The 17399-nt window shown below is 59.5% G+C and overlaps 1 protein-coding gene across 1 annotated transcript in view; it reads left to right on the top strand.

Moving 5' to 3' along the window:
* The window catches only part of SMIM38 (small integral membrane protein 38), a 42094-nt gene extending 31362 nt beyond the window's left edge, over positions 1-10732 (top strand). Inside the window, exons 2-3 of the transcript XR_008999095.1 lie at positions 8939-9095; positions 10314-10732. The gene's annotated coding sequence lies outside the window, so the exon portion shown is untranslated. The remainder of the gene's footprint in view (positions 1-8938; positions 9096-10313) is intronic.
* Positions 10733-17399: the final 6667 nt, after the last annotated feature.

A 17399-nucleotide genomic window follows, 5' to 3' on the forward strand; every position in this document is an offset into this window, starting at 1 on the left:
TCCAAAACTAAGTGTGGTGGGAAGTGCACCCTAGTGAAAGCATAACGCTGAGCGGAAGGAGGCTGGCAGGAGCTTCAGAATTCAATGCCTCTTTGCTTGAACCACAAGAGAACCCAAAATTCTGATTGTTAAAACCATGAAACTCCTAACCCTTCAATAATAAACACATTTCAAGTACCCATGCTACAGTGAGATTGAGGTATCATTTGAGTCTCTTTATGGAAAAAATAATGTGATCACAAAAGTATCGTCACGTTGAGAGGTGATAAAACAGAAGGCAACCCAAAATATAGGAAACAGTGTTACAGAAATGGGTCAGGCAGTTAGGAAATAAAAGTATTGACACTTTGCTATGTTTTGTGGTGTTTGCGATCTTTGTGAGCTTTGTAGCATGTGAATTACAATTCCTTTCCTCATTCTAGGGGACATTCATGTTTGTATCTCGTTTCATATTTGCATTTTTGTATGCATTTTCTCCAGGAGCGTTGGCATCTGGCTTCACCCCTCCATCCCAGTGCCCCCACCCAGATTGCTGCTTTACTTGAGTGCAGACCTGATTTCTCCTAGGATGTTCCCACTTCCTTCCAAGGAATGAGGTGACTGGACCCGTCCTCCTCTGCGCTGTTTCCACCCCGAACAGGTCTGCCTCTCCCCCACCCATGCTTCAAGGACTGGACATCAACCCTGCATGTGCCCTGCCTCATTTAATTCCCACATTAACCTACTGAGGGGGTGGTGGCCCCCACCGGTTGGAATTGAAGCCATAGTGTCTCGCCCAAACTTCCCTGCCCCTAAGTGGTGGGGCTGGGGTTTGAACCCAGGGCTCTGGCTCTGGGGCGCCCGCCAGCAGCCCTGTGCTGTGGACTTCTCCCTTGCTTGTCAAGAAGGATGTTTAGCAGGCCCATTGATAGGAACAGACACCATTTATTAACCTGCTCCTGTGTGCCTTGTACTGGGACACACTTCAGTTGTGTGGCTGTGTCAGAAGGTGGTTAGAAGTATCACCTCATTTACCAGTGAGGAATTTGAGGCTCAATGTGGTGACACCCTCAGGGCCGCACTGCTCAGACATAGGGAGCCTGAGTTTTGGTTTCAGACCTATGAGCCCCTTCCTAGTGGCCCCAGGTTAACTCGGGGCCCTGGAAGGGGACCCTGGGGCCACCAGCACCAACGGGGAACTTCCCGAGTCACTGGGCTTCTAATGCTCTAGGCTTTTCCATGCCCTTAGTGCCCTGCTGCCGTCTGGAATTCCCTGTGAGTCTTGAACATGGGGCTCACCATTTTCACTTTGCACAGGGCCTTGCAGATGCCGTGCCTGGACCAGGTGGGGAGCCGGCCAGCCGGCCCGACCACAGTCTCCCTGTGGGGATTCTTCCAGAACGATGTCTGTGCTGTCCCCTGGGAAAATGGGGACCTTTGTGTGGCCAACCAGCCCTGCTGCCCTCCACCCCCATCGCTTTCCTTGAATCTACGTGTAAAATGAATTACTACCATACAGGAGGAACTAGAAAGTTCTTTATCTCCACTTGGGCAAATCCATTAGGATTAGCAGCCCCTCTGAAGCCCCTCGCAGGGGGTGACGTAAGGCTGTCTCCGGTGATTTGTGGAGTGGCCACATGATAAGAAGTCTGGGCCCATTTAGCAGTGACAGGCTGTCCTTCCCTGGGGGCGCCCAGGAATTAGTGGGCCTATCTCTCCATTTATCAAGGCCCGTTGGGGGATGAGGCAATGCGGCAGGGAAGCCGTGCAGCCTCGCTGTCTCCTGGTCTGTGGGGCCTGCAGCTCCTCCCCGCTCACCGGGACCCCTGGGACCCGGGCAGCTTCCACAGGGAGAACCTACCTCCCGGCCCGCATCTGGCCTGCTGAGGTTTTCGTCCTGAAGTTCTGTGTGATGAGAAGGAGACCAGGCTTGGGGAAGAAACATGAGAGTTCTGTCTGGGCCAGGCTCAGTCTGATTCTAAGGAAGATGGCATTTCCCAAGGAGGGTGCCACCCCTACCACCCGCGCCTCTGACAGGGCGGGCTGGCACGCTACCCCTGGGGGAGGGCAGAGACCTCGGGCAGACCGTGTGACGTGTGTGCATGGTGGAGGAGATGCCGTGTGACTCCCCCCCCAACCTGGGTCTAAAAGAGCCACATGGCTTCCTCGCCCTCCTGGGCTCCCCGCGGGAAGCATCCTACACGTCGTGAGGAAGCCCAAGCCACCCGGGGAGGCCACACGTGACCCTGGCCAACAGCCCTGGAAGGTGCCAGCCACCAGCAGCCCCAACTGGCAGCTGTGGGAGGGAACCCGATGCCTCGGTCCCCAGTCTCTGAGCTGCCCCTCTGAGGCCCGCTACACCGTGGAGCAGAGACAGACTGTCCCCACTGTGTGTGTCTGCGTCCCTGACCCACAGAACCACGAGACAAAACAAACGGGGATTGCTTTTGTGAGCCACTCAGTTTTGGGACAAAGAGAATGAGCAGAACACCTGTGAAACTAAGAGGACTGTCAGCATGCAGGGCACCTGTTAGAGTCCCCTACCTGGCTTCTGGGGCTTCCCGCTGACCGGGAGCAGGGGCAGGGCCGGCCCGTGCAGACCCAGCCTGCTCCTTGCGGTGCCTCGTGTTGGGTGGGGTTCTCCCCCATGGCAGCAGGGCTGGTCCCCTGTGAGACCTTGACTAAGAGCTGGGGTTCAGTATGAAGCCTCTTTCCTGTGCACAGATGAGTGAAATGATCTGACCGCAGCTTTCCCAGCGAGGAAGGCAGCATTGCTGTTCTCTGCCTGCCAAACTCCCATCTCTCTTCTTACATGGTTCAGGACTCGGGCCAGGAAAATACTGGGCCCCTGTTGAATTGTCCAAGTGCTAGTCAAGTCCAAGTGCCTGCGAACATGACTTTATTGGAAAAAGGGTCTGTGCAGGTATAATTAAGTGAAGGACCTTGAGATGAGGTTGTCCTGGGTTCCCTGGGTCGGCTTTCAATCCAGTGACAAAGGTCCTTACCAGAGAGGAGAGACACAGAAGAGGCCGTGTGAGGACAGAGGCAGAGACCAGAGGGAGGAAGCCACAAGCCCGGGAATGCCGGCCGCCCCCAGAAGCCGGAGGAGGTGGGAAGGCGCCTCTGCCAGGGCCTGCGGAGGGAGCGGGGCCCTGCTCACACCTCAGTTTCAGACTCTCCGCCTCCACAATGGGAGGGAACAAATTTCTGCTGCTCAAGCACCCACCCACGCCCACCGCCCTGCCACTGTGGTCATTTGTTATGGCCACCCTGGGACATTAACACCCCCCCCGATGCCCCAACAGCTGAGAAAGCCATTGGATGTACCGCAGGTCCTGGGGAGCAGCCTGGCTGGGGGTGCAGGAGCTGCCAGCATAGGGAGGTGGTGGCACCATGGCGGGGAGAGAGGAGGGGCCTCGGGGGAGCCCAGGGAGCAGCCGCTTATAGGTTGGGAGAGGAGAGGGAGCCAGAAGGGGGCTGGGAGGGGGTTGCAGCGCCAGGGACAGGAGATGTCTGCAGACCGTGTGTCCTTGATAAGGACAGTCCTCGGGGAAGAGCCCTTGAGGGCAGAGACGGGCTGGGGCAGGGGTGGTGTGTGGACAGGCCGAGGAGTTCCTGAAAAGAGGAGAACAGAGAGGTCTCGGCCGCTGGAGGGAGAAAGGAGATGGTTTCTGTTTTTAATGACAAGATATTAGCATGAGTCTGTGGAAGGCAGAATAATGGCCCCCAAAGATGCCCCTGTCCCTCGACCCTGCGGATGGACGCACAGGGTGAAGGTAGATGAAGGCTGCTAATCAGCTGACCTTAAAATGGGGAGGGAGACTGTCCTGGATTATCCAGGGGGCCCAATATACTCACAAGGGCTCCCAAAAGTGCAGGTGGGGGAGCAGGAAGCTGAGTCCAAAGGAGGCTGAGTGGGGAGACAGGCGCAGGGGGCCGTGCCACCCGCTTCCAGGAGGAGGACGGCTGCGAGCCCAGGAGAGCGGGGGCTCCAGGGGCCTGAAGAGGTCAGGGACGGACTCTCCCCACAGCCTCTGCAGAACCAGCCGTGCCCGCAGCTGGGTGAGACGGCTCAGACGTCTGACCTGGGGAACTGTAAGCGAGCACGTAAGCGTAACTGTAAGCGTGCAGTTGCTTGTTGGGGTAGTGACAGGAAGGTGATAGGTGTGTGCTCCTGGGCGCCATCCAGTACGGGGAGGCGCTGCCCAGGCAGGGGGACCCGGGCGCTGGTGGGCAGCCTCCTTGTCTAGGCAAGAGGGTGTGGGACACGGGAGCCAGCTGGCGACTGTGGAACAGTAACACTGTTACCATCATTAAACTAATGGTTGTGGAGAGGTCTGTCCAGGGAAGCCCTGGGCAGGCAGCCCCATCAGGAGGAGCATGCGCCTGAAGAGCACTTTCCCCTGAAAGGAAGGCCTGGCCAGGAGACGGGGCCTGGGGAGAAGGCAGGATTTATGGGGGCAAAGCCCTCGGGGGCTTGTGAGGTGTGGCAGGCCCCATCTCAGCAGGAGGAAGGGCCTGGCCAGCCGCTCCGCTCCGCATTCTCTCCCTTGTTTAATTTGCTTCCCTGGGGGGAGAGCTGGTCTTCCCGCCGCCCCCAGTGAAGTCCCTGTGGATAGGGAGCACAGGGCCGTGGGAAGCCCCTGCCTGGGCGTGAATCCTGGCCCCACTGTTTGGGTGACCTGGTCGTTTGACCTCCCTGCTCTGGGACTCCCACCTGTGAGAGGGGGGCCATGGCACCTGCCTTGGTGGCCGGGAGTCGGGACGTGGCAGGGGCTGAGCAGGGACGGGGCAGGAGAAAGCTTGGCGGTGCTGGCCAGCTGCCCTGCCCCAGGCCCTGGTCTTTGCCGGTGCCAGGTGGGCGAGGCAGGCGTGAGAGCAGAGCCGGGCCCCTGAGCTTCGTGGCGGCCGTGCAGAGCTGAGCGGTCAGGGGGCAGGCTGACTGGGGGCCGCCCCTCTGGTCTTGCCTGGGACTCGGTGAACCGGCCTCTGTGGGCCTGGCAGGGATGGCAGAGGCATACTGGGCAGAGGCAGTGCTCCTGGCATGGGCTGGCACTTGGGCATACAGAGGGCCCCTCCCTGGTGCTGCTTGGGCTCTGCCGGGCCTGAAGGTGCCCGCCTGCATCCCAGAGCGCCACTCCGTCTGGGGGGGGAGGTGGGGGGGGCGAGGCCACACCTCTGTCCCCTGGGACCCACCCACACTCCGCCAGAAGGATTCCAGGGCTCTGCGGCTGAGCAGAGCCTGCATCTGATTGTTGGCGCTACGAGTTTCTCACTTAATGTTTCTGAGCCTCAGTTCCCCCATCTGTAAAATGGGGTGCATGGCACAGCCCTGGCTGGTGGTCATCCCTCAGCACACGGGTCAGGGGTGGTGGTGTCCATAAGAAACAGCACGGAGAGAGGCTGGGTGGTGGCCGTGTGGGGGCCTGGTTCCGAGGCCAGCAAGGCCTTTGGAGCGACAGGGCTTGGGGTGAGTGAGGAGAAGCTGGAGCATCGTGGGGTGCGTTGGGAAGGCCAGTCTGAAGCATGGAAGAGCTAGCTGTGCACTGGAAGAAGAGAAGAAACAGAGAGGGCACGCGACTAAGCCAATGTCACACAGCACACCAGTGGCGAACTGGGACAACAGGGATCCTGCTTCTCAGCTTGCCGCTGTCTCCCCACTGCTGACGGGACAGCCATCCCAGCAGCTTCTGATCGGTGCTGCGGCCCGCAGGGGACGCCCCAGGCTAGGGGGGCCTGCCTGGCCCTTGGCCTATGTTTGGGTGGGGGTGACATTTCTGAGTTGTCTTTCATTTGCCTTGAAATCAGGCACAAGTCCTTTGCAAAACAGGAAGCGGTCTCTTTGGGCCTGACGTGAAATAGAACTGCTGTCACCTTGAATTAAAGAGCTGGACATGTCCCGAAGGAGTGGCAGCCTGAAATAGCCAGTGGGGTCGGCCCAGCCCGACTCAGCCTTTGATAGCTCAGCTGATAACAGGCCCTGGGCTATAAATACCCAGAATCGACCAGTGCGAGCCGCTGACAGCCGGCGTGTTCACGTGTCACGGCAGATGGGAGGAAGGCCTGCCTGCGACTCGTCTCGCCTTCCAGACGATTTCCTGTTTGCAGGGAGTTGGGAGAGGCCCATCTGGCGATCAGATCGAGGGCTGTGACAGTTACCTGTGGGTTGCCAGCCCCCACTCGACGTGTCCTCTCAGCCACTCGGCCCCAGCGCTGCCGTGGCTCCAGAGGCCCGGCCCCCACAAACTGCAGCCATCAGGAGGCCTCCTGCCCGTGGAAGCTTCCGGAGTGGGGGGCCCCTCGCCTCTGCCTTTCATCTCCCTCTGCTTCCTTCCTGGGCACCTGGCTTTGCTCATAGTCATCTCATTCCTTTTCTTCTTTGAAGGCTCCTCCCAACTTGTACATGCATGTGCAGATGTCCACAGACACTTGCACACGTCTGTGTGCACACAGCCTCCTTCCTTGGCCTGCCCTGGGCACTGTCCTGCCAACTAGAGGTGTCTAGACTCTCCTGGCCTCCTCAGCCAGGTAGGGGCCAGAGGGCTCGGTGGTGAAGGAAGGCCCGGGGGCTTCCAGTTCCCCGTTCAGGCCCAGCACCCCCTCCTGCCAGCCTGTGACCTCAGCCGGCTCATCAAGTCCCCGGGACCTCGGTGTCCCCGTCTGTGTAACAGTATCTCCTCCTTTGGGTTTCATGTGTCCACATAAAGCACTTGCAAGCTCTGAAGAACCATTTGTTCTGGCTGTTCGCTGTTATCTCCACTCCTGAACTGTAACTCCCAACATCGCCCAAGGCAGGTGTTGGGAGAGGGGCCTTGGAGCCGGAGGGCCCACCCTCTCCCTGACCCCTCCGGAGGCGGAGCCGTTGTCAGCCTCCTTACCCACCCCTCCCCACGCCCGCCTCCTATTCACGAGTGCGTCCCTCCCCGAGACGGGACCGTGGCTTCTCTCCTGTCCAGGAACTGGGGGTGGGGGGGTGCTTTTGCTGTGATCACATCTCAGATGTATCCCCTCCCCTGGCTCATGAAATCCCCTGTCCCCCAAATTACATCCAGACAGCGTGGTAGCAGGCATCTCTCTCTTCCAGCCCAGGGGCCCACCAGCCAGCCAAATGGGGCGTTTAATTGGAAAGAGAAGCTGGCGGTCCGCCCGGAAATCCTGAAGAAAGGCACCCGGGTGGACCTGTTTTTAAAGTTTGCCACACACCTTTGCCATGTATTTCTGTTTCAAAGACTTGAAGGGGTTCTTGAGACTACATGAGAATTAAAGACACCTGCCCGAAGCCACGCTCGGCAGACTCCCAGCCCTGGGGGCAGGGGGTGGGCTGCGTGGGGTAGAACTATGTACCCGGGGAAACCGAGGCAGTTCAGAGGCAGAGAGAGTTCAGATCTCCAGGTGGTGACTGAGGTCCTTTCTGAAGGCGGCACCGAGTGCCCGCCTTACAGGCTCTCCTCACAGCCTCTCTGGGGCCGTCATTCATCCTGAATTCCTCCCATGTCTGGTCCTGCTGGAACTTTCCTGAGTTTACAGAACATGGGCATAAGCCGGCGCGCAGCGGAGCGGCGAGTGAGTGAGGGCTGCCGGGCTGACGCCGAGGCTCCACAGCTTCACCTGCCGGGCAGGTGGGGACGCTCCCTTCAGCGGGACCTGGGGTCCGTCAGGGCTGGAGACGGAGCGTCTGTATGTAGAGTCAGGGTCACGTGTGCGCAAGAGAGCCTAGCCCAAGGGGAGGACTGGGGTGCAGGGGGTGGCCAGAGGCAGCTGGTCAGCAGGCCCGGCCTTGGACCCCCGGTGGTGAGCTGACTGCTCCCCGCTGAGACCACAGCAGCAGCAATCCCATCAGCCGGGGTTGGTGGTCAGGGGAAGTCATGCAACCTGGTGACTGTGGGCAAGTGGCCAGACCTCCAGCAGCCCTGGCTTCTTCCTCGGTAGCACGGAAATGACTGTAGCTACTTTGTCAGGTGCTAGGACATGAGGGCAGAGGGCAGAGGGCCCAGTCGGAGAGGCTGGGCCACCCACCCAGGGCACTTTCTGTCAGTTCAGGGGCATTCCACCTCTGCCCTTCATGAGCTGTCTGACGGGGGGCAAGTTTCTAAAGCCCTGTTCCCCCAGGTCCTCACCTGTGAGGTGAGACAGGAACAGTCCTTCCCAGGGTGGGGGGTGCAGTGGGTGAGTCCACATGTGGGACAGTGTCTGGGCGATGCTCAGTGTGGGTCACCTGTCACTCATATTATGATGGGTGGTGATGATGATGGTGGTGGGGCGGCAATGGTGGTGGCGGCGATGGTGGTGATGGTGATGGTGGTGGTGGCAGCGGTGGCGATGGTGGCCTGAGCACCTGTTATACGCTAGGGTCAGGCCTAGGCACAGGGATGCCACCATGAGCAAGACCAAGCCGGTCCCCACTCTCCTGAGAATTAGTCCTAATAAAGGTAAAGCCGTGAATAAGTAAACCAAGAAATACATAAAATCATGGGACAGAGGGGCAAGCTAGAGAGCCAGGCGAAGGGTGGGGTGCCTCTGCAGGCTCTGGGAGGGTGACCCTGGGGTGCGGGGGAAGGGGTGGGGAGGGCCAGCCCTCTCTCCCTCTTCCCTCCTGTGCTTCTCTGGTTTAGACCCTCGCGGGGAACCTGCACCCGCGCCCTCTGTGGCCCACTAGCTTTGCGGTCCTCTCTGGGGCTCCGCGGTCCCTTCCGTGCAGTGCGTGTGTGGGATGCCTCCAGACACGCCCTCGCCCCTGCCGTCCCTGGGACCCCAAGCATCTCGGGCCTGTGCTGGTGGCCTTGATCCACCACAGAGCAATGGGCAGGATGCAGTCGGCACGAGGGGCCCCAGCAGTTCACGGCCCGGCGCCGTGCGGCCCACCTGACATGGAGCTGGCTCCAGCAGCAACTGCCCCCGAATGAAACAATCTTTGGAATCTGCCGTACATCATTCGCCATGACGTCTTCTGTTTAAACAGCGGCAGCCGGCGGAGGGTGTACACTGAGGTGGTGTCCAGGAAGAGGGGGCTCGCTTCCCGGCCCCGGTCCCAGGCCCCGCGGAAGGCCCCGCTTGGGGAAAAGCAGGCATATGGAACCCATTTGGGAAATTCTTTCTGCATAAATCCCTTTCTCCAGGTAAGACACACACCCATATTGACTGTGAAAGATGAAATAGCTCTCTCGCTCTGCCGGCTATGTTTTTATGGACCTTAATTAAACACATGCCCTCCCCAGGCTGGGAAGTTGAACCCTCTTTGAGCGGCCCCTTCTCAGGAGGTGATGCTGGCCCCGGGGAGGGCCAATTATAACCTCCCGTCCTCACCACCTCCCGGGACCTCCCAGACCCTCCAAGCACACAGCCAATGTGTGCTCCACAGAGGGGCTTTGAGTCCACGCCCGGAGAGCGTTAGGCCTGTTCCAGGCCCGAGGCAAGTGGTGGTCAGGGTTCCTGGCCGACAGTGGGAAGGCCTCTGGGGACGAGGGCTTTCGGACTTCACTGCCCTCCGCTGCCCTCCCTTCACACCGACCACGCGCAGACCCCCAGTGTGAACCGGATGAAACTGCTCGGGCTGGAGTGGGGGTGCCCGCGTGGCCACTTGCTCTCCCCGGGGCAGCCTCGGTGCTGGCTGGGGGTGCTGCGGAGGACAGCAGCCCCTGCCTGGAGTACCGGGCGTGGTTGTTATGCTCCTTATTTCAGTTAACAGTCACAGAAGCCAAGGGTGGTTGGTGGGATCTAGGAACAGGGTGGAGGAGTGAGCTGCCCAGGGTTGCCCAGCTGGGCAGGGAGGGGCATCCGAGTCCCCGAAGCCCATGTGCCTGGCCCCCCCCGGGGCCGCGGCCGGGAGGCTTCCGATGGGTCCGTGGTTCCCTGTGCTGTGCCCCCGGCTTGGCAGTGGGCCTCCCTCCCACTGTGGGGCCCCTGCCTGCTGGGGTCTCCAGCGCACAGACCTCTTCCTGTGTCCGCTGAGGGGGCCCCCAGTGCACCCCCTTTGCCTTTTCCAGCAATCTGGGCTGGGTGGGATGTCTCTCCGTGCAGTGCTGGCATGATAATCAGGGGACCCCAAGATTTTAGGGGGTGCCCTTGGTTTGAGGAGAAGGCTGTTTTGTTCTCTTCTGTACTTTGGGTTTCTGCTAATAGTTCATTTTAAGGAAGAGATTCATTGATCAAAAACAGTTTGCTGACCTCGGGGTTGTGCCTTCATGAGAGGGGAGAGGGCCCACCTCTTCCTGGAAGTGCTCCAGTGGTGCCCCGGAGCCCCCAGACAGGGGAAGGGGGAGCCCTCTACCCACTTTGGTTTTGAAGTCAGGCTACTGGAGTTATAATTTACATACAGCCCGATTCATTCTTTCCAGGTGTGCAGCTCGATGCATTCTGACAACCGTACGTAGTCCTGCAGCCACCACCACAATCAAGATACGGAAAGCCTCCATCCCTCCGCACGCCGGGCTTGCCTGGCTCATCTGCTTTCCATCCCCATCATTGTGTCTGTTCCAGGATGTCATGTCCGAAGAAATCATAGACGACGCCGTCTGCCGAGCCTGGTTTCTTTCACTGAGCATTACGCCTTTACAACGCAGCCGTATTCACAGGGACGTCGTTTGCGCCTTTGTAGGTTGGGTGGTTCCAGGGAAGCCAGAGCTGACCTGACCTGTGGGGCCCTTGGAGCAGCTGAGCCCACTCAGAAGTGGAGTGGGGTCAATTCAGGGCCCCCTGCAGCCTGTGGGCTGTCGGGGCCGACTCCGTGAAGCCGAGGCTGGTGGGCGGTTCAGAGAGCTCAGGCTGCGGGTGGCAGAGACCCGGCCAGAGGGGGTGCAGCAGGAAGATGGCCCCGGGCTTGGTGTTTCCACGGTCCGATTGAAGATGGCGGCAGCCCCTCTGAGTGTCATGTCCCCCTGTGGCCAGGTCCCAGGTGGGGAAAGGGCACCTCCCCGTGAATCTTCCCTCGTGAGAAAACTTCCAGGAGCATCCCCAGGCCCAGCCATCTTCCTGACGTTCTGCTGACCAGGGTCACATCACATGCCCATGTCTAATGCCACAGGAAGGTTAAGATTCATAGGCTTCTCAGCTGGGGAGAGTAGCCCACACCTGGCCCAAATCGGGGCCCTGCAGGCAAGGAAGGGAGGGGGCACCTGTGCGGCGGGCAGAGTCTGCTAGATGACTGGGTGAGGGCCCCAGCTGCCGTGCCGTGGCACGGGGGTTCTCTGTGTACAAAGGATCCAGGCATGAGCAGGCCACCAGGGAGTGGGTCACGGCCGTGGCTGGCAGGCCGCAGTGGGCTCTTCCTGCAGCTTTGGGCTGGACGAGCCTTCCTGGGTATTTCTCAGAGGAGGGGCACCAAGGAGCAGTGCGTGAGCATTGCCCGCCCGCCTCCGTCTCTCCGTTCTCCATGCCTGCATCCCCCTGGCTGTCTTCCAAGTGGTAGTGGCGCTCTCCCTCTGGGCCAGCCCTGTGCCAGGGGGAAGGGGAGGGGCTAGGCTCTGTCCCCAAGGACCCCACCACAGGCACCTCACAACTAAGGCGTGGAGGTGTGTGCCCGCTTAGCACCTCACCTGTGATCACCAAGTAAACCTCCAGGTGAAGATCTGCCCTTGGTCCTCAAGGAGTGCTGGTTTCCCCTTGATCACAACCCCCCAGCAATCTGCTAACTAGCTGCATCCCATCAGCTAACTCTCCTCTCTCTACTTCCTGTGTTTAATTAAGACACAACAAGCCGGATTTGGAGGAATAAGGGTACCTAGGCAGGGCTGGCCTTCTCCCTCCCTCTTGTCTGGCATGATGCAGGCCACAGAGAGCCACTGAGCTGTGCGTGGTAATCTGCCTTGACTTTTCTTGCTGGCAGATTTTTAGATGTTTCTGAAACACCTGACCAGGTCCGTGGCCAAAAGCCTCAAGCTTTGGCCCGGGACTGTCTTGGCTGGTATCATTTGAGGATTATCGAGCCTTAATTAAGTTTGATTGGCTAATCTCCTTGTTAGCAACATTTGTGAAAAGTGAAAAAAAAAAAATGATTTGGCTGCAGTGGAATTTTCAAGACTTACAAGGAAAGAATCTTGGCTGTTCCCATCGTGGGAATAAGGGGAGTCATCAGCGGCAGCTCCCCCGGGGCGGCACGGAGAGGCAGGAAGGCAGGTGAGTGAGATGCCTCCTCAGGTCATGCGGGCATACGTAGGCCCGTCTCCCTCTTCATAGAGACTCTGTTCAAACATACCTGGGTTAGGAAATGCCTACTCAGACGCTGGGGCACTGTCCACAGGGACGTGAAGGGCTTCGGAGACGGGGATTTTAGTTGTCAATTTTTTTAAATGCAGCGTGGGAGGGACCCAGGGCTGCTGCGAGCCTGGGACGCATGGGTGCTGCCGAGTCCCGGCTGTGTCCTGTGCCGTCTCCCATTTCTCTGGAGAATACGGGGACACAGCAGTGTGGCAGATTGCCTTGGGACAATGGACCCCTCTCCTGTCGGGCGGGCTGCAAGGCCCCAAACAATAGGCCTGGGCCAGCCCCTCTCCTGCTGCCCACGGCCTGAGACAGATGCCCAGGAGCCCCCTGTGAGCGCCCCGGAGGTGACCTCGGGGGCTTCCCCCTCACTAGGTGGAGGAGCCCCAGAGAGGGAGGGAGGTGGACAATGGGGGCGTCATGCCAGGCGCCTGGCCTCCGGCTCGGGACGTGGGCTTCCTGGGGAGAGCGCGGCCTGGCAGGTGCTGCTATTGTCTTGGGGCCCCGGCAGGGGGCCCTCCCCGGGGTCTCCCAGCTCGGTGGCAGGAGAGGCCTGGAGGTGCAGGCCCTCTTGCCACTGCGTGAGGAGCTGGCCTCATTCAGGCCTGGTGGGCCCAGCCCAGCCCTGCAGTTGGCCTCTGAAAACTTCATTCAGAAAAGCACTGTTGAGTGGCCTTGAGCAGGCCCAGGATTTTGAGTGTCAGGTTTTATGACCAGACCTGCTGGAGGAAATGACTCCGATGTGACATCCTTCCGTGAGCAGAGGCACAAGTGGAGTTTTCTGGAGAAATGTCACCTTAGGAGGATGAGGGTAAGCCTGGAGTGTCCTTTCTCTGCCAAAGGGTTCACCCTGGGAGGAAAACTGCAGCATGAGCTGAAAGCAACCGATGAGTATGTCAGTGAGTCCTCCATGCGAGGGTGGAGCAGCAGCTGGTGTGTGTGTGTGCACATGTGAGCACAGGGGGGTGTCTGAGCATGGGTGTGTGTGCACGTGCACGTGTGTGTGTGAGCATGGGTGTGTGAGTGTGTGTGCCTGTGTGTGTGAGCATGGGTGTGCCTGTATGTGTGTGTGTGCATGGGTGTGTGATGATGGGTGTGTGTGAACATGTGTGTGTGTGTGCCTGTGTGTGTGAGCATGTGTGTGTGTGCATGTGTGTGTGAGCATGTGTGTGTGTGCATGTGTGTGTGTGTGTCTGGGCGCACATACTCTGTGCTAGGCACTATGCCGGGGATTCTTTCCCTCTGATTATTCGTAGCAGCCTTATTTGCAACAGCCCCAGACTGGAAACAACATAATTTTCCCAAAGGTGAATGTGGTAAATGTCGCTCAGCAATAGAAAGGAATGAACTTTACACACATAACTTGGACACCAATCAAAATGCCCCAGACCTGGTGGCTCAAATCACAGAAATTCATCTCCCCAAGCTCTGGATGCTGGAAGTCCAAGATCAAGGTGTCAGCAGGGTCGCTGTCCTCTGAGGCCTCCCTCGCTGGCCTGCAAATAGCCACCCTCTCACTGCGGCCCCACCTGGTGTCTTCTCTGTGCACACGCATCCCCGGTGCCTCTGTGTAGGCCCTAGACTCCTCTTACAAGGACACGGGTCAGCTGCGCCAGGGCCCACCCAACAACCCAGTCTCACGTGAACTCAGTCAGCTCCTTAAAGACGCTCAAAAAGCCACATTCTGAGGGACCAGGGGGTTAGGGGTCCAACATACGAACCTTGGGCAGGACACCCTGCAGCCCACGGAGAGATCTCAAAGGTGTCAGGCTGCGTGAAGAGCACGGTCTCCAAGGCCCATGTGTAGGATTCCATTCCCTTGACATTCAGAGTGACAAAGGTCAAGAGATGGAGGACACAGTGGTGTTCCTCCGGGGTTGCAGATGGCGCATGCCAGTGAGCATGATTTGAGAGATGTAGAATCAGAGATCCTTGCTGTGAAAATTCTGTGTCTTGATTGAGATGGATGTGGGGGATTTTTGCAAATATTTGTTCAGCTGAGATTTACGAAGAACTTGCCGGGAAAAGGCACCATTGTCTGACTTTACAGACAAGGAGACAAGGCCTCGGAGAGCTCGTTACTTGACCAGACTCCTCAGACCCCATGTCACACCTGCGGGGCTGCACAGCTTGGGTCTTTTCTCCTGTCCACTCACCCCAAGACCATTTCCTTCCTCATCCTGGCTGGTTCTGTGACCTGGGAACATGACTTAGCCATGCAACCGTACACTGCTAAGGTCACCCAGGGGCTGGGTGAGACCATGTGGGGGTGGCCCTGGGGTCAGCATGCATGAGCAGGAATTGTGAATGTGGCCCAACCCACACAGCAGCCCCGTCAGGGGGCTCGGAGCCCGACACTCCCCCACGCACCTCTGGCATTTTGCTTTGAGATGCCCCACCCCCATTTTGCGCTGCTGGTCCAAGCTCCTTGCGGAGACTGCCAGGCATAGGCATTTCACAGATGGTGAAACCGAGCTTCCAAGAGAGACCTGCTCATGGCTGCACATCCGTCAGGGCAGAGCTGGAGTCCAGGGTCTTGTAGGACTATTGTCTTTTTGTGCCAGCAGGGTGGCAGGTGGGCCTGAAAGAGTCTCTGGTGGGAGGACGGTGCCAGCGAGGGGAGCACCCAGCAGGCCTGCAGAGAGCCTGGACCCCTGGGTCCCAGGCCTCAGGTGCGTGCTGGGCAGGGGTCCGAGCCGGGCTGGGGCTCCCTCCACGGTGTCGAGGGCATGGTCAGGGGCACTATCTACCCTGACTGTCACGGAGGATTTCAGCGGGCTGGCATCCCGGCTGCTGCAGGGCGGCTCTCTCAGCACGGTCCCCGGAGACCCCCACTGGGGGAAGCGGGCAGCTCACTCCCAGGCAGCTCGGCCCTTTCATTTGGTGGGCGCCCGAGGGCCCGGGGAGCCGGCCCCTACGGGCACTGGGTCACTGGCAGGCAGCCGGCCGGCCTCCCAGGCACACACGTTTAGGGCAGATTGTCCGCCCAGCTTGTTGGGGAGGATGCAACAGAGGAAGCAGCCAGGGGCTCGGGTCTGTGTGCAGCCCCTCCTCTGCGGGCCGGCCTCGGCTTCCCCAGGCCTCGGTCTCCACATCTGAAAGGCTGGGAATGAGGAACCCAGTTCCAGCTAGTTCTCAAGCTGCACCTGGCACCGGCCTGTGACCATGTGGCCGGGGGCACGGGGCCAGTGATGCTGGGAAAGTCGCTGGGCCGTGGTGGGGGGTTGGGGGGGCCCTTTCTGCTTGGTGCTGTTGAGGCGCAGGATCACACAGGGCTCCGGTGATGTGGCTGGTCTGCAGTGCTAAGGACAGGAGGTGAGCCCATGGGAGTAAAGTGGTGCTGGGGTCTCCCCAGGGGAAGAAGCTGAGCTAGTGGCCTAGGGGGGGTTTGGTGAGGCCTGGCTGGCCAGGTGTGCCCCCCACACCCGTGCGCTGCACAGTGGCAGGGACCGTGGCTGCCTGGAAGGCCCTGGTCCTCCCGGCCCGGTGTCCTCATCCGCAGCCAGGAGCACTGGTGTGGCCTCCGTCCACCAGCCCTCGGCTCTGTATGCTGGGCCTGCCCGGCTGCCTCGGCAGGACCCAGGGCCGGAGGAAGGGGCTGGGACGGGGTGGCCAGACTGCGGCGTGGCCGGGCTGGACGGTGGGTCGGGCGGTTGGCCCGGGCCTCGCAGCAGCTGCCGATCTGGCCGTGGTGGCTGTGCTCCGTCAGACGGTTGTCCCCCTCCCGCCCCTGGCCGCCTGTGACGAGCAGGCTTTCAGGAGATACGACAGCCACTGGCGGGGGGTCTCTGGCCCCAGTCGGCGTCTCCACACTTGACTCGCTCAGCGTTCACTGGCCCGAAATAATGCCCCCGATGCGAGTCGGCGGACAGAACATTCGAGTGGACGTTTGTGTTTTTTTTTCCTCCTTTTTAAATACATTAAACATGCATTACTGGATTTCTACCCAGTTCCTCTGACAGCTGTGGAAAAATAAAGAAAATTCGGTTTGAACTAAAAAAGCCGGGGCTTAATTTATGTCCCGCACCTTTGTCCGCGATTCTTTCTCCTCTTCCGATGGAAAGGCCCCAGGGAGTGGGGACAGAGGCTCTGCCACCCCACGTGGCTCCGTGGTGCCCGGGTCTTAATAGGGGCGCCCAGTGGCCAGCACGGAGGGGAGTTTTCAGATGGAAATGCGAGAAACAATGCAATCATCTGTCTCACAATCTGTTTTGAAGGGAAAGAGCGAGGGGCAGGGAGGAGAGAGGGCGGCGAGCGGCGCTCAGCCCGCGGAGGCTCATTCAGCACGTTCATAGGGAAGGACAGATGTCGGGGATGCCGACTCGGACAGCCTGGGCCTGCAGGAGGTTTTTAGACTTTCCTGAATCGCAAAGACAAAGTGTTTTAATAACGCAGGAGACACATGGATGGGGGGGCTTTTAACTCTTTCCGGTCTCGGTGACTCTGCTCTCTCTCCTCCCTTCTTCTTCACTCCCTCCCTGCCTGCCTCCCGCTCTCTCTTTCTCCCCTTTTCTGAGTCATTCTTTTTGGAAGGGTCTTTCTCTGGGCCGAGGATGGAGGAGGAGGAGGTGGGTACCCACCACCTCAGCCTCTGGAACCGCAAGCAAACTACAGTGCCGTTTCTGTCCCGCCTGTTGGGGCGATTAGGGGGCCCTCGAAGCGGGTTGTTTATGCCCCTCTCCACCCACCCTCCCAGTCAGGAGGAGGGACCCGTGCTCCTGGAACACTGGGCTCCCTCCGAACCTCACAGCGGAATGGTTGGGCGGAAAGAGGCACTTGTTCATGCAACAGACCTTTGTTAAGCCCTGACTGCACACGAGGGGCCGGGAAAGCAGGTGGGCCGAGCATGCTACCCGTCCTTAAGGGGCTGCTGGGCTGAGGGAGGAGGCAGGTGGGCAGAGGAGTAAAGAGGAGGCCACGGCCTGCTGGGAGAGGCCCCTGCTTGAGCTCTCTGGAATCAGGGGGCTGCACCCCAAGGGAGGCGCTCTGCCTGGTCTTGGAGCTTATCAAAGGCAGCAGCCCTGGGAGGCGGCTGGGGCGGACGCCAAGCCTCCCATTGGGCAGACAATGAAACTGAGGCCCAGGGTGACAGGCCCACAAGGTGTGCCAGGACTGAGTCTGAGAGCCCAGACCTGGGGTCTGGCTCACCCTATGCTTGCTGGCCGCAGTGAAGGGCCCACGAGGCCATCGGAAGAGACGGCACGTGTGGACGCCGGGCACACGCT

This window comes from Manis pentadactyla, chromosome 9 (genome assembly GCF_030020395.1).
Source record: "Manis pentadactyla isolate mManPen7 chromosome 9, mManPen7.hap1, whole genome shotgun sequence".
NCBI lineage: Eukaryota > Metazoa > Chordata > Mammalia > Pholidota > Manidae > Manis > Manis pentadactyla.